Raw genomic sequence first — 24,091 nt, 5'->3', positions numbered from 1 at the left:
AGTGTGGTTCCCTCCCCAAAATCAGCCACAAAGCAGATGTAGCCCTATGTAATCATATGGATTACAAATATAACAAATTTTGATCTATTAGTCTTGGAAACAATTCAGGATTAATCCAGTCTCACACTGTCACTGCGGTTCTTGTATATTAACAACTAACATGTCATTCCAATACATTTTAAAAACAGTGTAGGAAAATTATGCCTCTCTTAAAACTAAGACAAATTAGTTAATGAGTGAATACATACAAGTTCAGAGAACACTAGGCAAGTGATCTTGCCACTGTGTACACAGCATTGGTAAGACCACTACCAGAATACAGTGTCCAGCTCTGGTATGCACACTTCAAGGATGTGGAAATACCAGAGAGAGTTAAAAGGAGGACCACAATAATAATCCATGGGCTAGAAAAGAAGTCTTTTGATGTGAGGTTTTAAGGAGCTCAACTTATTCAGTTAAACATTGAGAAGTTGGAGGTGTTTTGATCACTGTGTATAGGTACTTACAGAAGGATATCTGAATGTGTGTTTTGGTAGGGATGGTTGGGGAGAGGGGTAGGATGGGGCAGTGTCCAGCCTTGCTGACAAAGTTATAACAAGATCCAATGGCTAAAAGCTGAACTTAGATAAATTCAACCTTCAAATAAGATGCAATTTCCTAGCAGTGAGGATAATTAAACATTGGGACAGCTTAAGTGGGGAGGTGGTGGACTAGCCATTGCTTGGAGTCTTTAAAATGAGATTAGATCTCTTTCTAAAAGATATGCTTCAATCCATCTTCAGGGAGAAAGTCTGTGGCTTGTGTGTGGTGGGGTTTGGGCTGGATAGTTGTGATGGTTCCTTCCGGCTTTAGAATCCATGAATCTGAATCCCCAGTTCATTCCCTTCCTTCATGAGCCATGGGGAGACCACGATAGACTGTACTGCCCTCAACATATTTCTAAAACCTGCAGCTCTTCATTAAAACAGTGACTATAAATCTTATTTCATGCTTCAGGTCTTCAGCCAATCACCCGCAGGGGTCAGGAAGAATTTTTCCCCCTGCAGTGCACAATGGGCGGGATATATTCTGTGGGGGTGAGTGGCTGTTTTCTTCTTCACCTTTCTCTGAAGCACCAGATGTTGGTCACAGCTGGAGACAGGACACTGGACAGGGTGGACCAGTGTTCTGAGTTGGTCCAGAGAATCCTCTTTCTAGATATATGGCTGGTGTGTCTTTCTTATATGTCCAGCGTCCTGCTCACCAAACTAGGGATCTGGAAGGAATTTTCCTCCAGGTTAGACTGACAGGGAACTTGGGTTTGTTTGGGGTTGTTTTTTTTAAAACCTTTCTCTGGAGCATTGGGTGTAGTTTATAGGTTGGGATCATGTGAACATATCTTCCATCCCTGTAACAAACTCCTAAGAACTGAAATACTTTAGTCTAACTAAAATCATTTGGCTTAAGATAGGGGTATCTGGGTGAAATGTGATATACAGGAGGTCATACTAGATGCTCTAATAGTCCCTTCTGGCCTTAAACTGTACGAAACTAAGTTTTCTGAAGTATGAAACTAAGTTTTCTGAAATACATGCCCATCTATTTCACAATTAAATTACTGAACTATGGGGAAGTCTGTACATGGTTAAATACTCAAAAACAGAAAGTGATAGCATAGAAGATTCAGAAATTTCAGACTAAGTACCTGAAGATTATGTAAATGAAAAAAAAAAAGTAACTATAATATACTTCTGGCTTAAAGACTGCTTACCATTGTGGGGGGTGGGGGCGGTTTCAGTCAGGTACTATGTCGGAATCATCAACATGATTTTTTTTTTCTAACAGTTCCATTTGAATTAAAGTTACAGTCAGGCGTGTATCACTAAAAGAACCAACCAAACAAAAAAAAAACAAAAACAAAAAAGCCTGCAAGAGCATAAGGCCAGCACCTATTATCTCTGTTTGAGTTTACAAACCTTGTATGTTAAAAACAAATCTTTTTATTTGTCCTGCTGATTACTGGGGAGATAATCCTAGAAAACTGTAAAAATCACTGGAGGCAAAAGTTAGTCTCTTTATTACTAACTGCTGGTTTTCTGCAGAAACCTTAGTGGACTTCTGCTAAAATCATACCATGAAACGAATTCTGGCCCCAATTTAGCAAAGCACTTAAGTATGTGCTTATGTCCTATTAAAATCAATGGGACTTAAGCATGTGTTTAAAGTTAAGCAAGTACTTAAATTGCTTTGTGGAACAGGCTAAGTTTGCTAAATCATGACCTTACTGGGAAAATTCCTTAATAGAAATTAGATTTTGAATCTTCATATAAAAATGTATCCTAGACATATTTCCTGTGTTTATAATTCTACATAAACATTCATTATTAGCTCAACTAATAAACAGAAGACCTCCTTGTGAGAAAATCATCAATGTACCCATATAATTATTCATAAAGAATTCCTTAAACCTTTCACAACTTGGAAGAGTTCACAAGAAAAATATTTTTTAAATAAACTGAATCCCCTGCAGGCACTAAGAAAATCAGAAACTTGTTTGTTTTTTTGAGACCAGAGCTTACAATCAAGAATGTGAAGAATGAACTAAATATGGTGAGAGGTTTATTGCAGGAGTGGATGGGTGAGATTCTGTGGCCCGCATTGTGCAAGAGGTCAGACTAAATGATCATAATGGTCCCTTCTGACCTTAATATCTATGAATCTATGAATATGGTAGTTATAGTTCAATCTGCAGTGGGCTGTGGTTTATTATAGTAAACAACTCCAATATGTAATTCAACTAAGCCCAGAATTGAAGTTGCATTGAGACTACAGTATTCTCTTGTAACAAGAGAGGATGAAAAATCCAAAGGAGTAGTATGCACTAAGAACACCAGGTGGAGCCCAACAGGAGGATAAAACTGAAAGGACAAAAATGTCTAATCAGCAAATTCCACTCCTAGTTGTGAGCACTAGTTAGGAGTAGATATTCCATCTGGCTAACTAACCCATACTATACTACATGTATTACATGCATGATATTATAAACAAATGCAAATACGGTGTTGTGCACATATTAGGTTCATGCTCTTACTCTGTTCTGAGCATCAAAAATTCAAATATTGAGAGTTATCTGTAGTGAATCATGCCAAGCAGATAAAGACCACTATGGTTACTAGTCCTGCATGATCAAGAATCTGTGCAGGACTGAGCTTGAAGAAGAATCTGTGGGCATTGCCACGACAAGGCCAAGATTAAAAACTTCCCTTTCCTGCAATATTCACATCACAAAGAACGGTTTTTGCAATAGGTATCCTTTCAATATGGTAATGTTTCACTAAGTGAGATCTAGCATATTCTTTTTCTTATTCTAGCCTTTTTATTGGCGAATAAAAACAGATAAGGCCTAATTCTGACATGCTCTCTCATATACTGTACACACACACACATACACACAGAACTTCCATTGAGTCTAGATCTCTCATGTAATTCAAAGAGTTTTTGGCCAACACAGTAAATTAAGTCTGATTTTGTGGGTGCACAGATTTCGGTCTGAGCCCGAGAACAAACTTTAAGGCCCATCCTGCAAAGATTTACACTTGTGTTCATCTTTACACACTATGAATAACCCCACTGAAGTTAATGGAACTACAGTGCATAAAGTAAAGCACACACAGTAATCTTTCCAGCACTGGAGTCTAAGGTTGTACTTGTTAATAAATGTTACTATTTCCTGTCAATGCAAATCTAGGTTATTCTTTTAGAAAAGTGGTTAAACAAGAATTTAAAATGATCTGAATTACAGTATTTCACATGTAAATACTGCTAAATAAACAAATAATAATTTAGACATATAATAAGGTGAGATCTGTAAGAACAGCTGCATTATGAAAGCTTTTACTCTGAAATGACAACATTAAATTATTTGGTCTCTGTTCCACAAATGGGAACTCTGAATTGCAAAGTGTTTTGCATCAGGAACTGGAGTTTGAACAAATATGAACATTAAAACAGATGTTTGTAAAGAATTAGCTTTTTTTCAGGATATTACATCTTTACAATAGTTTGAACTCTTCTTTTTGTATGTTGTTCTTATTTTTTAGCATGTAAAGTATTTTGGATGAGTTGTATATTTATGCAGTAGGTTATAATAACCAGTATATTCCTTCTTTTATAAAAGCTTTTCTGTAAGACATACTGCTTTTTCCCCCAAAACACATTATTTTATTCAAAAACCACCTTAGAAATAACAGATGGAAAAACCTGCTTCTAAAAATATTCAATTCTAAGAAAAACTGAAATCAAAGTACATTTCATCAGGTATTTTAAATAAGTTTGTGTGTCTGTCGGAAATCTCAAATGGATACCAGTAGCAAAAGTAAAAACAGGATATATTTGCATAATACTTTCTAAGTGGGTTTCAAAATACAAGAATGAATCTAGAACTATAGAGAAAGAGGAATGATCTTTGTGCAGTAACTGAGCAGACAGAGTGCATAATGAGTAAGAGCTATATTACGGAAAAACAGACCATGAAATACACTTCAGTAGAAGAGCCACAGGAATAAGCTGGCTATTCAAGAAGGTCCCAATTTTTCAATCATATGATATGGACCTATAAAAGCAACAGTGATTCAAGTCAGGCAGCTGTAGGGGATGACAAAAGAGACAGAGAAATACTAACTGATGTCTATGGGCAGTGTGAATGCGACAACTAACTGACATCAGTCTACATTCCAAGATACTAAAAATTATAAAGGAAGTAAACAAGGCAAGTAAACATTTCTACGTGAACAAGAGATTGATAAAGATATTTAAGGGTGTAAAATAGGTATGTCATTATCTGTTGATAAAGAGTACTAGGAATTTCTTGAGTAACTTGAGTACCTCACTTAGTATTATTTGATTTTAAAAGATTTAACTATGTTAAGGCTGCTCGAGATAAAACATAATTTATTTGGAAGCAGTAGTTTGAGATTGATTTTTTTTCTCCTTTCTGACCTCTGTCCAGGATCAAGGCTTGGAAAAGATCACTGGTCCATAAAGCATTTTTAAGGTACTGCTAAAGTTCTTCCAACCCTGTTATGCGATAACATATCAGACCGTAGCAATCAGAATTATATCATTTCTCTCTCTTGATTTCTTACATTTGGACTATAATTTTAATAAAATATTACATTTCATTATTTTAGCAGCCAATAGAAGTTCTGCAATAGTTAAAGATTAACACTGTATCACATGAAAGCAGAGACGCTCTGCATTCAGATGGTACAAAACAATAATTTTTATTCATCTGTGGTTTGTGAGGTATCACTTGATAAAACGTGACTGACTTCAAGTGGGGAAAAACAAGCAAGCTGATTAATAGAATGATGGGATTTTAAACATCTCTCTCATGTCCTACCAAGGCTAGGTTTTGTGCCACTGGTGAAGTAGTGTTCCTGACATTTCATTTGAAGATTTTAGATCTTAAAACGGTCACAAAGGTTGCATTTATTTTGTTTTATTTTAAAATCCTGATTTTGAACCAATTACATAAAGCCCCAGAGCTTAAATCAGTGTAATTTACCTCCTTTAAAATTCTGACCATTTGGATTTTGAAACAAGGTTTTTTGGTATATTTACAGTAAACAATATTCAGTCAAATATAGAGGTAATATGGAATGAGGTACAATTTCAACATAAAATAGGTAGGTATAAGGTAGAGTAACCAGGCATAATTTAGAAACCAAGGCTTCAAATGCAGTTTTATATTAAAATAGAGGAAACCTATTTTAACATCTTTTTACTTACTCCTTTTTGTATTTTGGATTACTCCATTATGCTCCCTTGGATTCAGGGGACAAAATTCAAAAGATAATGTATAAATGCACCGTGTGCCTAACCTGGTATATATTTGTATCCCCAGGATGTTGGAAGGAAGTTACACCAACTAACCTGTGAATTTAGCTTATTGCACTTAAATGACTTTCTAATCTTTTTGCTAAACAATCACAGGAGATACAAGGTACATGAATATGAAAAGCCTTACTGATCTGTATTAGTGTGATCTTCCTTAGAGCAACCACATTTCCACAGCTAGGGTTGCCAGGCGTCCGGTTTGCGACTGGAATGCCCAGTCGAAGAGGGACCCTGGACGCTCTGGTCAGCACCACTGACCAGGCTGTTAGAAGTCTGTCGGCAGTGCAGCGGGGCTAAGGCAGGCTCCCTGCCTGCCCTGGCTTCGCGCAGCTCCTGGAAGCGGCCGGCATGTCCTGCGGCCCCTGGGTGCAGGGGCGATCAGAGAAGCTCTGTGAGCTGCTCCCGCCCCGAGCACCGGCTCTGCAGCTCCCTTTGGCTGGAAACCACGGCCAATAGGAGCTGCGGGGGTGGCGCCTGTGGGTGTGGGCAACGCACACCACGCTGAGCCACCTGGCCACCCCTGCACTAGGAGTTGGACATGCCAGCCACTTCTGGGAGCTGCGCAGAGCTAGGGCAGGCAGGGAACCTGCCTTAGCCCTGCTGCACCACCAACTGGGAGCCACCTGAGATAAGCACTGCCCAGCTGGAGCCTGCACCCTGAACCCCCTGGCCCAGGTCAGAGACTCCTCCTGCACCCTAACTCCCTCCTTGAGCCCGCACACCAATCCCCTGCCCCAGCCCTGAGTCTACACTCCAATCCCCTGCCTCAGTCCTGAGCCACTTCCCACACCGCAAACCCCTCATCCCCAGCCCCACCCCAGAGCCCACACCCAACCCCTCTGCCCGCACTCTGAAACTCTCATTTCTGGCTCTACCCTGGAGCCCACACCCCCAGCCGGAGCCCTCAACCCCTCCCGCACCCTAACCCCCTGACCTAGTCCAGTGAAAGTGAGGGAGGGTGGGGGAAAGCAAGCCACAGAGGGACGGGGGATGGAGTGAGTGAGGGGGCGGTATCTCGGGAAGGGGTGGGGCAGGGATGTTCAGTTTTGTGCAATCAGAAAGTTGGCACCCTATCCACAGTCCTGGTTTAAATTAAAAACAGAGGAAAGGGTTTTTTTGTTTGTTTGTTTCTTTGAAATATGTTCAACTCAGACCTAAACCAAAACATCAGTCGTATAGAAAGATTTAGTACCGCTCACCCTACACCTCTTCTGTATGAAGACAGCTCCTGCTTAAAACTGCATTGTGATTACTGAAAGTACTCTGGAAGTGGTCTGGAAAGCAAGCCAGCATGTGCCTGATGTGAACTTCATCCTCTACTCTCAGTTTATGAATACATGCCTGTAAACCACTTCATTTCCACTAAGTGCTTGAAGTAGAGTTAAAAATAAAATTGCATCATAGATCCAATTCTCCAAGAGACCATTTTTCAGTACCAAATTCCATTTGCATTGTTTAATTGCAAAAGGTTTCTTTTGTCCTGTTGAAAGTTTACAACATATTTCATTTTCAAATTTAATTCTTTGTGCATTTCATTCAAATTATTACTTAGATTTCCTTTTTTCTTGTCATTTTCATGAACAGTGATGTAAAAAAGTCTCAAGTTGTGTGTGGCCACAAAGCATGCTGATCAATATGTTACTTCTTAGGCTCAATCCACAGGAAGTACTCAGAGTCAAAGCACATTTTAAAAGTGTTGAGTCATCCCCCTATAATTCCCTTGACTTCAATGGAGTTATCACATAGATCATTTCTTTTTATGCTCTCCCCTAAGAGCCTAAGTCTGAACATCTTCAGGATACAATGCAAGACATTTATTTGGACAAGCTACTGGGTAACAGTTCTGTTATGTCTTGCTTTGTGTTTTATTCTTTGTAATAATTGTAATAGCTACGCTAGCTGCCACAGCAAAAACAGCTGTAGAAATCTGTAACAATAATAATAGTTACGGAATACCTGCAAATAACCCTCAATATCAAAGCAACTCTACACATACACAGTCATATTTTCAACTTTTTTTCAGCTGAAGTCCAGCTTCAATTAACATCTTACACCTGCAAGTATTGGAAATATCTGGTTTATCTACAGTAAAGCAATTCTAATTCATGCAATAGCAAAAAAGTCAGAGATTACCCTGGAACATCACTGTGTGCTGCTATAAGAAGCAGGATGAATACAAATCAATGATCTTCTTTAAAAAAATTAAAAATCGGATTTTTTTAATTTAAATCGGATTTTTGAGGGAAAAAACTATCTAAAGAAAGTTTTAATTAAGATACATTATAGCTCAAGATATCTTATCATGGAATAGGGATTATAAATTCTAATTCTATAATATGAGACAATATATTCATGTAATGTTTAAGAAAAGTTTTGTAAATGAGTTCCAATAGTTCTGGGATTAGGGACCCAATCTTATGAGGTTCCAGGGGCCTCTGTATAGATTATTTAGGTTAATCTTTCTATCTACCCAATGGGACTCAGTGCTCAGTCTAGAAGATACCATCAGAGATGCCTAGTTTTGCAGTTCTCAAACTGTGGATTTACGTCTCCAGAGGTAACATGCTTGTTAACAGCAAAAATGTTTTTAAATAATATATAGAGGTGAAAAATAAACAGACCTCAACCCTACTGTCCCTCCGCAAATTTGTGTACAGACTCAACCCCTTACCTCTCTCTAAAAGTGCAAAGTTTCAAAAAGTTCAACGAATAAAAAATTGTTGGGGGTGGAATAGATCTGGACAAGGAGAAGAAGTCTGGAGATAAATGTGAGAAGCACGAGACATATGCTTGTTTTGTTAAAATGTTATATGTTTGCTGTTGAAGAAAAAAATCCAGAATACTTAACGTTGTTTTTTCAGTTAAGTAAAAAATGTCGGTCTGGTGATGTTCTCCTCCTAATACAGCATGGCAAATATTAATGATTAACCTGTTGAATTGGAGATCGTTCACCTCCCAATGACTTCATAAATATCTGCTTCAATTAATTTTGGTAAATGAAATAACTAAACAATCATTCATTTTCTGATGTAGCTGTAAAACTAATCTGAAAAGTTTTCAAAACAAATCACTGTTTAAAAATGTATAGTGTGTACTTTCTAAAAATGAAACCTACATCTATCTCCGAGTTGCGAAGAATACGTATTAAGATTATAACAACCAACAAGAATGCACTTTTATGTAGAAAACCATGATTAAATCAAGTCTTCCTGACTGATGATTTAAATCAAATCCACCCTGATAAGAAGTAGCTAAATACTTACTTTATTTATAAAAAATATTACAGAAATGATAGTTAACAACATCAAAATATTTCAAAGTGCTTTCTGCATCAATGAATTGTTTCATATTCTCTGTGTGTATATAAAGTCTGCTGCAGTTTCCATGGTATACATCCGATGAAGTGAGCTGTAGCTCACGAAAGCTCATGCTCAAATAAATTGGTTAGTCTCTAAGGTGCCACAAGTACTCCTTTTCTTTTTGTATTTTTTATGCTTGTACATCACCTAACACAATGGAATCGAACCTGGTTGTGGACTTTAATATTTATATTGAAAAAGTACCTAAAGAAGGAGAAGAAATAATGACTAGCACTTCCAAAAAAACTGACTATGAATTACTGTTAGCAAGAGACATTTTTAAAATCACAGAACAGCTCATATGTTTCTATGTATGTTTTTATAAGATGACGGGGTCGAGAATATCAGTTCAAAGCATTTCCAATAGAAAATTATTAAAAAATAATCACCTTAGTTCTAATGATACACAGCCAATTTATATAGCACTCCACATGCTCAACACACTTTAATATGATCCAACATGTTTATAAACAAGTTCTGTATTAAAATCACAAATGAGTTTAATTCCCCATAGTTTAAATTCCAGGGTATTACTAAATAAGAGGTCTCTTGGGTTTTGGTCTCTTATTTTTATTGTTTCTCTCCCTCTCTGTGTGAAACTTACAAGCTGCTAATTGTGTTAGTACATCCTAAGGCAGAGTCTGTTCTCAAAGCAATACTTTGTAACAACAGAAACAGCACCCAGAGACTCCCCACCCTTTTGTTGTATTTATCTCGCTTTGTTAACAATTGTGGTTAAAATAGAGATAGAGGATGTATGTGGATGGATGCTTGGTGTGAATAATAACTGAATGATCAGGGAGATACCAGCCTAAGAATCCAGTGTCCATCGGCCGAAGAAGGTGTCAAGTAGAAACAACCAGAGGACCCCCAGAGGACCCCCGGAGGGCAGACTGGAATCCACCCAACAGCCTCAAGGATGGGAGAACCGAAGAACAACATAGAGCCGTCAGGAATGTGCCATCTACTGATTGATTCAGCAACAGCATGATGAAGCAATTCCCATAGACTGAGAACTTTGGGGTCTGATTCTGCAAACCAACTTCCAGGAGCATCAGATGAGCATCTGACAAGGCCCTGCTCCTTCCTCGTGACAGGCCACCTGGCCAGTGGCTTGGCACGAGCAACTCTAAGGCTGGTAACTATGATAACAACCTTGCAGAACCTGTGTGTGTGTGTATGAATGAATGTGTGAATAAATATGAAATTGAATGGAATGTTATAGGTATAACTAACTGCTTACTACGATTCTTTGCATTTTGCCTTTTCCCCTTTAATAAGATCCTGCTGGTTTTTATTTTATTGGTATAACAAACATTCATTACATTAATCCTCACAACACTCTGCAAAGTCTGTTATTATCCTCAAATAAAGTCACACAGCAAGTCAGTAGCAGAGCTCAGGATCTCCTGACTGCCAAACCCATGTTCATTCCTCCAGAGCACACAATCTACCAGTCTACACCACCTTTGGAATCCAATACAACACTGACATTTAAGATCTGTATATTCTTAGGACCCTATCATGCCTGATACAGCCTTCTTCCTACCAGGGATTTGAAATTGCAGGGTTTCCACTAGCCATATTTTTAAGGCATTCATCCACCAGGGGAGGGAAGGAGAAACATGCAGTATCCCCTGCAGAAGCAGCAGGGAGTTGCCTCAAACTCAGATCTTCAGGGATTTGCAGAGGCACAGGATTATGTGTACATTTACATCACATTTACTCTTTGCTCCTCCTAGCAATACATGTCCCGCAAAAACATAACTGTCAGAGGCCCCCTTGTGGCCACTTTCCTCCAGCTCAGGAATAGTTTCTGAGCACAGGTAGGGGGGTATCATGGACAGGGTCAGATTCAACACTAATTTACATGAAAAAAATCCCATGCTTTTGAGAAAGGTGAAGTAAGGACACTGTGGATAATTTATTCCCCCAAACTCCATCCCTTTTTCTATCTTCCCAGCAACAAAACCCACCTGAAAGAGGTGGTATACATTAAGATGATGCCATGGAATTAGCACTCTTGCTTTCTGTGTCCCCCTCTCCACTCTGGGACCTTGTCCCCGATATCATTTTTTCAAAAATAGCGAATTTGTTTATGAAGAAAATTTTCAAAGTAAGATTGGCCAAATACTTGGAGTTCATTTCAACTGACCTTTAGAGTTCTGCAATAGCTTCTCCACAATGAAGATCTAGTTATGGAGAAATCTCACGGCGAGATGGTTCATCCTTAAGGCCATCTGCACTGGGGCTAGAGATAAAGGATTTCTAACTCCAGGTCATATCTAACATGGAGAATGATGCTTCTTCACAGCTAAGTGTTTGTGACTAAATGGTGATTGTGACGTTGCACTCTATATGATTTTATAAAAATATGCTAATGAGTGTGAATATAATGTAACTGGAATATGTTTCATGCAAAAGGTTTCTTGTAAGGAATCATTAAAAAGTTTATAATCTACTGAGTGTGGTCATCCTATTTGTATAAATGTATCACTCTTGTATCTGAAAGTAGAAATATGAAAAGTAACTCTGAGGGCCTATTGTAATTATGCAAAGTGTGAGTCATTAATGGTGGTTGGGAATCTTGATGGCTCCCATCAGCCAGGACAATTGACTGTGGTTGGCTCTGTTTGCAGGCAGGCCTTCCAGTGAGTCAGGCTGGGAGGAATGAAGGCTTGGAGTCTCACAGGAAATGTGACCATGTCACCTAGTACTGAAATCCATCTTAAACCTGGTGCTTTTCCATGGCGGTGGGGGAAATGGACACGAGACAAAGGATTCCCACCTTGTGCCAAAACCACATAAGGGGGTGGAACAGAACAAAGGGAGCGGCCATCATGAGAAATCCCCTAGCTACCACCTGAGCTGGAACAAGGGCTGTACCAGAGGAAGGACTGTGCCCAGGCTAGGAAGGCGTCCAGTCTGTGAAAGAAACTTACTGAAACATCTCTGAGGGTAAGATTTTATCTGTATTCAGTTTCATACTGTATTAGACATAGACTTGCATGTTCTATTTTATTTTACTTGATAATTCACTTTGTTCTGTCTGCTGTTACTTGGATCCACTTAAGTCCTACTTTCTGTATTGAATAAAATCACTTTTTACTTATTAATTAACCCAGAGTATGTATTAATACCGGGGGGGGGGGGCAGCTGAACATAGCTCTCTATCAGTGTTATAGAGAGTGAACAATTTATGAGTTTTGCCTGTATAAGCTTTATACAGGGTAAAACAGATTTATTTGGGGTGTGGACCCCACTGGGAGTTGGGCATCTGAGTGTTAAAGACAGGAACACTTCCTAAGTTGCTTTCAGTTAAGTCTGCAGCTTTGGAGCACATGGTTCAGACCCTGGGTCTGTGTTGGAGCAGACTGGCATGTCTGGCTCAACAAGACAGAGTGCTGGAGTCCCAAGCTGGCACGGAAAGCAGGGGCAGAAGTAGTCTTGGCACATCGGTTGGCATCTCCAAGGGGGTTTCTTTGATCCAACCCGTCACAGTGATGTTTTGTATCAACTGGCTACAGGACAACTGATACCACCTTAGATACACCTCAGTTTGCATATTACTGAAGAAAAGAGAAACCATCTACTTTAGGAATAAAGAAAACACTCTTCTGCCTGAAAATGTTTTAGCTGGGATATTTATAAGTAACCCCTAACACTGCTAGAGAAAAATATTTCTCTATATTTTTCAACTTATTTGTGCATTAGACAGCACCTTTGTGTAAAGTCATTTCACTCTTCCCCACATAGTCAGTTAAGCCCCAGTCCTGCAATTAACTTTGTGTGGGTGGACTGGTGAGCCCATGCTGAGCCCCACAGGATTGGGGAGGGGGTGCCCAGGCAGGAGTGAGGCATGTTACCCAGCTTCCTGTGTTATTTGTGTACGTCTTTAACACAGCAAGAGGAAAGAGAAAACCCATTTACACAAAGAGGAAAATGTGATCTCAAGACCATACAAATTGACATGGGGAGTAAGGGGCAGGTGTGGTACCTGAAGCTATTTTTACAACTTTTTGCAACTTTGACTAGATTTCAAGTTGACAGTATCCTTTCATATGCAGAGCTACAGTACAAGCCAATATGATCTAATGGTGAAATTTAACCTGATACAGATGGCCAGCATATGCACTTAAGTCGCACAGCAGTGCAATAGGCCTTCAACTGGTCCTCTGCACAGGGATTAACTTCATCTTGAATGCACATTCAGTTATTTCTTTAAAATATCAAATATCTATGTTATGGATAGATGGCATGAAATATTTCAGTTTAGAAAGCAAATCCTAATTTTATCTAGAAGAAAGGCTGAGAAGCCAGTAATTTTTATAACAAAGAAGTTTCCTCCCCTACCCACAAAAATATGATGAAAAAGTAGAGTTCTTAAGCAATAACACCGTAGAACAAAGCTGATTAAATTCACCCTCAAGCACCTCTGTGCTAGGTAAACTTGTTTTCACTCTTTCAAAGTAGATAAAGGAGAAGTGGGTATAACACAGCCACTGGAAAACCTCACATGGGGCAGGAGCCTGTTTTCTCAATTAATCCTTTTTATTTTGAGTTTTAAACCAAGTAAAAGAATTTATGGTAATGAATCAGTGGTTTTATTTACAATGAATATAATGAAAAATTCCTAAGAAATATTAGGTATAACCCATACAATTCTACACAATAAATCTCATCTGTATTACTATGGAAACAATAATAAACAATTTAATGACTGTGCTTCTGTTTCTTCTGCATGTGTCAAGCATGGACTTATTCTGAATACTTGTGTGTTGTTATGGATATCAATACCTAAACATCCTTCAAACAAAAACATACTTTTGTACAGATCACCATGCCCTGACTATGCAATATTTGGTACATTTAACAACTACATTAAACTTTGCATTCATGCGTCAAAAAATATGGGCTTCTGACACAAAGGCACTTTAAGTTCCTAGCATGGGCGTAGTTTGGAGAGGGTAGGGAGAGGTGTGCCTCCCTAAACTGAAAGCCTCAGGCAGGCACAAAATTCCCCCTCCACCCCCCCGGCCCATTGGCCTGATTGGAGTTGCCTCCACCAAATAAAGAAGTCAAACTATGTCTGTGGTTACTAGGAACATAGAAGCTGAACCTAAAGCAACTTGGACGTTGATGAAATCCCCTGCCCTTCCCTGCCTCCTTTACGATTTAGCTTATGTCTCATAAACCGTATATTTTGCAACTCTGTCCCCAAAACAAATACTCAGAAACACATATAGAGTAAAAACAGCCTTGCTATCCGGAAAGTCTCTGTCCCCCTGTTAGCTCTGAGCACTGTGGACACAGTAGACAGTTTTAGAACTGAGTCACTGTGCACTCAGCCTGTTTGGGAATGCTCCAGCGCAGATAAAAGGAACATCTCATAAGCCTAAGAGGTCAGCAGCTCGTTCAGAGCACTGCTAGGAGAAAAGAAGAAACCAGATCATGTAATTAGCCTAAAGCAGAGAAAAGAAGATAGAAAAGCAAGTCAGAAAACAGTACTCACTTTGTACAGTTGGTTTATAGTCTAACTTCTAGTTAATTGTAGCACAAGATCCTTATGACAGAACTGTTTTTGTTTCAGCATACAGTCCTGCCCTTGGTTTCAGTTGTAATGAAGTCCTGCCCAACCCCCTTTTTCACTTGAGGATGACACAGCCAGTTCTAACACGGCATAGGAGGCTCCTCCACCCACCAGACTCAGTTGCTCCACCTCTCTACTAGTTTGTTGTTGGGTGTGGGGTTTTTAGTGTGAAAAAGGCAGCTCTCTCTGTAAAGATTTCCCACAGCTAAAATAACTAATCCAAAGTGAAAAAAGAAAATACTGCCTGTAGAAATATGAATGTTTGTGTCTCATTGGTTTATCATAAACAATGACAGTAGGTAAAACTCATCCCTGATTTCTATGCAACTCTATTGAAGTCAGTCAAGTTGCATCAGGAATGATTTGAGCCCACTGTACTTTATACTTTAAAGGTACTTTAATACTAAGTACCCCTTTTTCTTTCTTAAATCAATGTCTGCATCTCTGCACAGCTCCTTGTCCTATCTACTGCTATGGTTTCCAGTGTTGACTGGAGGAATCCAATACAGTCCAATTCACCTTAATTAATAAATAGCAACTACTGTTATTGTGGACAGCTGAGGTGAGGAGGGAGGTACTTAGGAGGCAAGACTTTTAAGTAATTCCAACTGAGAGACAGGAGGTGGTTAAATCAGAGCACAGGACAGGACAGGACTGAACTGAGTTGAGTTGAGTTGTCTGAATCAGGTAGAAGTGAAAGTAGGAAAAGAGAGAACTGGGGGCAGTAAGGGAGAGGAAAAGCTGAGAAGATGATGGGGCCGTGTGTACTTTGGGCATATGGACTAGCAGTCAGCAGCAAATCAGAGACAATAATGACTGTATAATAATTCTGAAACAAGCCATGCATCAGTTATGCAAAATTCCAAATCTGACTGGCTACTCCTGTTCCTCAGCCACACAGCAGTTATCTGAAATACTATTTGATTATAACCACACATTGTCACTGTATAATATCCCTGTGCTCTGATTTCGTTGTGACCATAAATGTAAGTATAATAAATCCATCTGCTGTATACCTATTTGGTAGTCTAAAAAGGTATTATCACAGAAAGATATCAGGATACAAGGATAAAAACAGTAACTTACTTTTTAATTTCATATCAGTTTATAAAATCAAATTCTTGAAAGTTGTGTTTTTTGTTTATTTATTTGAAAGTAAAGAGTTTCAATGCTCCTTTCATATCAGCTTCTGGTTCATCACATGTCTGATAAACATGGAAACCACCACATCCACTCCACCCCCAAGGTGGAGATCAATCAGAGAGGAGAAACAAGGAGGCAGTAACTGGATGGCCTTCTCCTTTAGGCATGTCTAAACTGCAATTAGACACAGCTGGCCTGGCACAGTTTTTTAATTGCAGTGTAGACATACCGTCAAAGGCCAGAGGCCTGGAGCTGGCCAGTCCCATACAATTAGGAATACATTGCATATGTGGCATGGGGTTTAATTAGTAGAACCAGCTGGGCACAGAGGAATTCATTCCCCTATAAGGGACAGCAGGAACCTAGAGAGAGTCAACTCACAGAGACTGCTAGGAGTGAGGAAACTCCAGCAGAAAACCTTAAGTTGTCAGGAAAAAGACTCCAGGTAGGGAAGGCCCAGAAGTACTGACTTGATGGGGATTTAAGTACTTTCATTTTGAATATTGTATGCTAATAAATCTAGCTCCAGGGAAAAGAGTTGCTGAATTAGAAAAGTTTCAGAGTAACAGCCGTGTTAGTCTGTATTCGCAAAAAGAAAAGGAGTACTTGTGGCACCTTAGAGACTAACCAATTTATTTGAGCATGAGCTTTCGTGAGCCACAGCTCACTTCATCAGATGTGTACCGTGGAAACTGCAGCAGACTTTATATACACACAGAGAATATGAAACAATACCTCCTCCCACCCCACTGTCCTGCTGGTAATAGCTTATCTAAAGTGATCATCAGGTTGGGCCATTTCCAGCACAAATCCAGGTTTTCTCACCCTCCACCCCCCCACACAAATTCACTCTCCTGCTGGTGATAGCCCATCCAAAGTGACAACTCTTTACACAATGTGCATGATAATCAAGTTGGGCTATTTCCTGCACAAATCCAGGTTTTCTCACATCCCCCCCACCCCCATACACACACAAACTCACAAACCTGGATTTGTGCTGGAAATGGCCCAACCTGATGATCACTTTAGATAAGCTATTACCAGCAGGACAGTGGGGTGGGAGAAGGTATTGTTTCATATTCTCTGTGTATATATAAAGTCTGCTGCAGTTTCCACGGTATGCATCCGATGAAGTGAGCTGTAGCTCACGAAAGCTCATGCTCAAATAAATTGGTTAGTCTCTAAGGTGCCACAAGTACTCCTTTTGAATTAGAAAAGAGTTTACTTTGGTAATTTAATCAAGAGAGCCCCGAAAAGTGGAGAAGCTGAGGCAGTGTGCCTTCAGACATAAAGAGGTACTGGGAAACGTTCAGCCCATTCACATGGGCAAAACTTCCAAAGATAAGCCAAAGACAGTGCTGTCCTTTGCAGTAAGGTACAGAGTTCATGTGTTAGCAATAATATTGTTTATGTAAACACTGCATAAAAATGCAGTGAGAACCTATTATTGTGCTCCGCATAGTCCATAGCCCCTTCTTCCACAATAGAAGATGACCATCTCTGGTATTTGCAACCACATCTTATGTTTTTATGCAACAAGAATAGCTGCTCCACGCAGGAAGGAGGTTTCCACTACTCTATTATTCCCACAGCTTTGATGTTTGTTAGTGTTGTGCTCCCTGAATAGTCTACTCTGCTGCTGGAAAGCTGTGTCCAGCTCTGATGTCCACAGTTCAACAAGGGGTGTTGGTACATTGGCGAAGACTCAAAGAAGAGCCACAAGAATGAGTAAAGGACTGGAAAACATGCCTTACAGGGATACGCTGAGGACACACAATCTATTTAGATTACCAAAGAGAAGGGAAAGGGGTTACTTGATTGAAGTATCTATCTAGGGAACTAACATTTGATAATGGGTTTTTCTATCTAGCAGAGAAAGGTATATCAAGATCCAGCGGTTGAAAGCTGAAATTAGACTAATTCAGAATAGAAATAAGGTGTAAATTTTTAACTGAGGGTCATTAACCATTGGATCAATTTACCAAGCATCATGGTGCATTCTCCATCATGGGCAATTTTTAAATCAAGGTTGAATTTTTTTTTTTTTTTAAAGATATGGTCTAATTCAAACAGGGAATTATTTTGGAGAAGTTCTGTGCCCTGGGTCATACAGGAGGTAAAATTAGATGATCATAGTGGTCCCTTCTAGCCTTGGAATCTATAAAACAGTGCTCCAGGAGGCAATATGAAATTGACAGGTCCCTGTATTCCACAGCACCACTATCTGCTAAAGAATTTATCCCTTGCTACAGAACAGTGCTCTTTATTTGTATTTATATTTATTTATTTATTGTATAAGCACTCTTTATTTGTATTTATTTTAAACAGTACCAGATTTACCATGACGCTCCAGGGAGGAGGCGGAGAAGAGGCGGGAGCGGGGCCTTGGGGAAGGGGCTGGAATCTGGGCATACCACCTCCAGGCCCCTGCTGTGAGCACCACTGCACCCCTCTCTCGCACCTTCTGCCCGCCCTGACTCCTGAACCCACCCCTATCCTGAGCACAAAACAGGAGCTCCTGCACCCTGCCCCCATTCCCACCTGCACCCCTAGCACCAAACAGAAGCTGCCCCAGGTAAGCACTCCACGACCCAGCACCCCAACGTGTTGTTTTTTTATACACTATTTGGAAAGATCATTAAGTGGTCTGTCAAGCCCCTCCGTGATTTTACAGTGGTCTGTAGAAAAATAAGTTTGACTACAAGAATAATCAAGGTACCTCACTTTTTCATTTACTTGCTATTACTTATAGGAGGAGGATGAAGGAAAAAAAGAACTTGTTCTTTTTCTTGGCTGGGTCCCAAGGAGGGGCCCCAAAAATGAAGCTGAGCACAGGGCCAAGGGGGCCCCACTAACTGTAAATCCACCACTGGCTGTCATGTCACCTGGGCTGAGGATACTGTGTCAGCTGATCCACACAGTCTCCAACCTATCTGGGCAGTACAACAGACATGGCCCTGCCCACTAGCTCCTCTCCACTCCCTAGCCCACCCACCACTTGCTCTCTTCTCCGCCCCCCCCCCCCCTTTAAGGCTTAGCTCTCTCACTTTTAAAAATGATTGCTTGCCCCTCCCCTTCCCCCAGGCTTTTCCGGCAGCCCTGTTGCCAGGTATTCAATTTTAGACTTGAAACTCCAGTAGAAAATGGGACTTGAGTGTCCGGTTAGCAGTGCTGACTGGAAACTAAAAGTCTGGTTATAGGAATAACCACATTTGCCTCCCTTCCTCCCACTCCCAACACCCACCCCAGAGGGCTGGAAGAGAACCTGTCTTCCTGCTGCTGTGGGAGGAGGGGCAGCTCACTGCAGAGAGAAACAAAGAGAATGGGCTAGACCAGGTAGGTACCCACTCTATGTGGGTGGGAGGGCGGCAGGATTCTGCTTACTCCCTCCCTTGCTCCAGGGACCAACCCTAGCTCCTGTCCCACTGCTTTTTCCCCCAGCCCCCTTTACAATCATTCCCCAGAGGGGCCCACAAAAAGTTAATCAGGTCCTGATTTTAAATGTTTCTAGCCCTTATGGTTGCAAAGAAAGCCTTCAAAATGAGAACTGAAGCAGTGATGTTCTCTTCAGTCTACAGACAGCTTGAATCAACAAGGTGAATCTGAGAGATGCTAATTGCCCCCATTCACATAATCTGGTGCATTAGGTCTGACATCTAAAGATAACAATTTACATTAGCATTGCTAACTATTTTATTGCTAATAAAATTAGCAGTAACAGCTAAGTAATGTATTAACACTGCAATTCCAATCCACTTCACACAATTATTCAGAGTCCAAGAGCCCAAGTTATTTTCTATCCAGTTATTTCTTCTTTCCTGACAGCTTTTGCCTATACAAAAATGTATTGAAAATTATAACCTCAAAATGTAATAGCCAAGTGAAATAGTGAATTTAATATTAAAAAACAAACCAAGGGACACTATGCTGATTGTATGTATTATTTTTAGGAACCCCCCCCTTTTTTTTAAAAATGTATTTGAACCTGCCACAGAACTTCCAGTCTGCTACACAAAAACTAAGGAGCCTGTCAAATTATTTTGGTTCAGCTGACCACAGCAACTGCTAACAAAATTCTAAATAACGCTGTCCAGAATCTTCTCAATTTCACAGGCAGATGCTCAGAAAGTTAGCAGCAGCAACATCGAAGCTTGCATTTGGACTCAAGAAAACGCTGGGCTTGCTCATTAGGAAGGTTACAGTACTGCCAACCCTAACGGTTCAAAAATCTTAAGTCAGACCCCCATGACACAGGCTTTATTTAAAAAACAAACTAATAATTGAGGGAGTAGGGTTATTTGCCTTCTGGTTTTTATTAGTGTTTGGCATACAATTTGATTGTATTTTCAGCCTTTTCTCTTCAACCATGAGGGGTAGAAGATTCTCATCTATTTCACATGAATTCAGGAGCTGGGGTTTTAGGGAAAATTATGCTAACACTAATAATTGCAGAAGTTGGCAGCAATGAGGTTTTCTTCACAATCAAGAGTCTGTGTTTCTATGCAGTGATAGAAACTTAATTTTGGTAAAAGAAAGCTCAACTCATGCAGAAACTGGTGGTTTAGGCCTTACACCGTTCACCAAGGAGTATTTCTTACCCACCACTGACGAATACATTTTTTCAAAGCTTGCTTAAGGGGGTTTAAAAGCACTTCTATAAAATACAGAATAGCTTACATAGCACAGAAATATATATGACCTCTTTGTTGTGTTGTAGTAATATAAAATATGCCCTGCTCTCCTGCCATTGTTTGTTTTTACTCAGTGCAATTTTAAAAGGTGTGTGTATAGTTGGAAGACTATGGTGTTCTTTTCTTCCTTGCAAAACCCATATTTATAAATTTATTACATATCCCAGCAACCACTTGTTGTTAGTCTAATTATTGAAATACAAAATATAAATTATATGGATTAAGAGGAAAAGCTCTAAAATATTATGGAAAAATCATTTGAATACAATGTGTTTTATTAAGATTACTCAAATTAAAAGTTTGAGGTAAAAGTTCTTGAAATTTAGCTACACAGACACACACATTCAGAAGGCTAATGTAAAAAATCATCCCCATCTATTGTTTAAAATCCTCACCTACTTTTATTAACTGTATGCAGGTGAGAATTAATTTGTACTTGACATTTTCTTTACTATTAATCAAAACATTGACAATCATATGTTTTATTTTTAGCAAAAGGAAATTGTTTACTGGTGTAAGCTCCAGGTTTGAACTAGGAACCTTCATCTCTTTCTGTAGATAGTTTGGGTACTTTAAGGTTTTCATAGAAGGACCTATACATAGTAACATTTAATTGTTTGCTCTTCTTGAATATGGAGAAGGGTCTGTGATCCACATTCTTTCCTGCCACTTTTGTATAGCTGGCTACCAACTTGTAAACTGTAGGTTACTGCATTTTAGCAGTGTACAAATATATATATTTTGGAAGTGCTACAGGATGTGATTGTAATAGAGTGGCAGTTTCTAGGACCCTGCATAAAAATGCAAGGTTCCTCTGCTGAGCCACACTGAGTTTATGTACTAGAATTTTACATGACGATACTGATTCTTGTTGGCAGCTGGGTCTTTTTAGCTCCAGCCACTATATAAAAGGGGTTGGAGTGTCCCTCTGGGGCAGAGAGAAAACTAGGACCTGGGACAAAAGAGGTTCTTCCGGAGAATTCTAGAAACAATCTAGGGGAGAAGCTGAAGGCTGAGGTTTAAAGCTTTCTTACTGTTATCCGGGTACCACTAAGTAAAGTCCTAAAAAGGTAGTAAGATTTGCATACAGGGTGTGTGCATGCGTATACTTTCTTGGGAACAGAGTGGGAGTGCAACTTACACTATATCCAAATGTTTCTAAAAGGTATAGAATTCTTTTCTAAACACATAATACAGTATAAAACCTATAGTGGATTTCTGCTTAAAGTTTATTCGGTATAAGAAAATAAGATTACTTAGAGCAGGTACCCTACGAAAATTCCTGCATTTCATCTGATTATTATGAACATTTGGTTTACTCTGGATCAAAATAATCCAAATTTGTTTAATTTTGCTACAAACTAATCACTTTCAAAGAACTGTTACCTAGTCTGCTGCCCTTGTACAAAATCAAGTAAAGTTCTACTAACTGAAAGAATTATAGAGGGGTAAGTAGCATCGCAGGGCAGCATTTGTCTCCTGAATAACTTTTTGTTGAAAAGTGTTACTCTGCCAAAATTGTGTTGTTGTAAATTGCATTCGTCACATCCTTTAAACTTGAATTAAATTAGGAAAAAAGTGAGGGGAAAAGAGTTTAGATTTCTCATTTTACTACTGGAAGCAGCTTTTAAGAACGAGGTGTAAACTTGGGTTCAAATTTTAATAATTTGGGTTCAAAAGCAGGAGCCTAAAGTTAGGGTCTTAAAATATATTTAAGCAGGTGCTTGGTTTTTTTTTTTTTTTTTTCAGAAGTCCTAAGTACCCCATAGTTCCAACTGACCTCAAAGGGAGCAAATGAGTACCCAGTACTTCTAGGTATCTGCCTGATTTTGCAAATTAGGATTTTTAATCTGTTTTTAGGCTCCTCTGTTTGAATAGCTTAGCCCCAATCAATCATTTTACTTTCCTACATCATCACTTTTACTTTGGGGGACTCACTAAGCATCATCCTTCTCCCATCCCCTACATATCAAGAATGTCATGACTGCTGGAGAGTGCGGGGCGGAGGCAGTCACCAGGGGAAAAAAAAAATCTTGGAGTATCCCTCAGACTGTAAGTGGCTCTTCTGGGAAACAAGCTCCATTCAAGACATCAGTCCAAAAAGCAACAAAAGGGGGCAAAGATTAACTCAGGGATCAGCAACCTTTGGCACGCGGCCCATCAGGGAAATCCGCTGGCGGGCCGGGAGGGTTTGTTTACCTGCAGCGTCCGCAGGTTCGGCCAAAGCAGCTCCCACTGGCCGTGGTTTGCCATTCCAGGCCAATGGGGGCTGTGGGAAGCGGTGGCCAGCACATCCCTCAGCCTGGAACAGTGAACTGCGGCCAGTGGGAGCTGCGATCATCCAAACCTGCGGACGCTGCAGGTAAACAAACCATCCCGCCAGCAGATTTCCCTAACAGGCCATGTCCCAAAGGTTGCCAATTTCTGGATTAACTGTGTCCCCCATAAAATGACAATGGGGGGCTCAAAGGAGAGAGAGAGAGACACACACATACCCCCTCATCCTTAACAGTGATGGGAGTCCCTCCTTGGTGAATAGAGTAGGTGTAAAAGGACCTCTCTGTATTCTTTTAATCCAAGCTAGAAGTCTTCATTGTCCCTGATGTAGCTACTCCAATACCTACTCAAAGGGCTGGAGTGACTTCCACAGGCTGCTTGAAGTGAGATAGAGAAAACGGTCTTAAGAATGTGAAGTAGTAAAGCATAGCTAGAGAAAGTTAATTTGCATGAGCTTTCCTTCTCCTGAGGTCTTCCACCACTTGCTGTTATACAGCTTTTATGACATAACTAGGGCCCTACCAACTACACAGCTGTGAAAAACACACAGGACAGTGAAATCTGGTCTGTTGTAAGAGGTAAAAGCACACTATGCAGACTTCATGGAGGTCAGAGTTTCTCAGATTGGGGGTCCTGACCCAAAAGGGAGTTGCAGGGGAAGCACAAAGGTTATTTTAGGGGAGGTTGCAGTATTGCCACCTTTACTTCTGTGCTGCCTTCAGAGCTGGGCTGCTGGAGAGCAGCAGCTATTACAGTGCCCCACCAGCAGTAGTACTGAAGTAAGGGTGGCAATAACATACCAGGCCATCCTTACTTCTGCGCTGCTGCGGGTGGCGGCTCTGCCTTCAGAGCTGGGCTCCTGGCCAGCAGCCACTGCCCTTCACAAAAAGGTTGGCCTTTTGTGGAGAGGTCAGTCAGGCAACAGCCTCCTTATCCATTAGGACGCAAATTGGCCATTAAAAACAGTATGCTGGATAGTGTACTGGATTGAATAGGGTTTCACATGACTGACATGCTAAAAAATATCTGAGTTTCTGCCATTTTAAAAACAGGAAGAATATAATTGTAATAGTTAGTTTTACTACATCTAGCAGAATTGAAGATCTTGCTCTGCATAAATAAAGGCTGAGGATAGTTCGATTCTCCACTACAGT

General features: G+C 40.0%; 1 protein-coding gene across 5 annotated transcripts in view; it reads right to left on the bottom strand.

Annotated features, from left to right (window-relative positions):
- Positions 1 to 24,091, bottom strand: part of CAST (calpastatin) — a 112,806-nt gene that overhangs the window by 57,585 nt on the left and 31,130 nt on the right. For 2 of the 5 annotated variants that reach the window (XM_048850578.2, XM_048850580.2), the window contains exon 1: positions 14,749 to 14,886. The exons of the other annotated variants lie outside the window; for them this stretch is intronic. The gene's annotated coding sequence lies outside the window, so the exon portion shown is untranslated. Of the gene's footprint in view, positions 1 to 14,748; positions 14,887 to 24,091 lie in introns of those variants that run through there. 5 annotated transcript variants of the gene reach the window in all.

Source organism: Caretta caretta, chromosome 5 (assembly GCF_965140235.1).
Source record: "Caretta caretta isolate rCarCar2 chromosome 5, rCarCar1.hap1, whole genome shotgun sequence".
In the NCBI taxonomy this organism is placed as follows: Eukaryota; Metazoa; Chordata; order Testudines; family Cheloniidae; genus Caretta; species Caretta caretta.
Note: the sequence above shows the minus strand (reverse complement) of the source record. Positions and strands in the feature narration are given on the sequence as shown.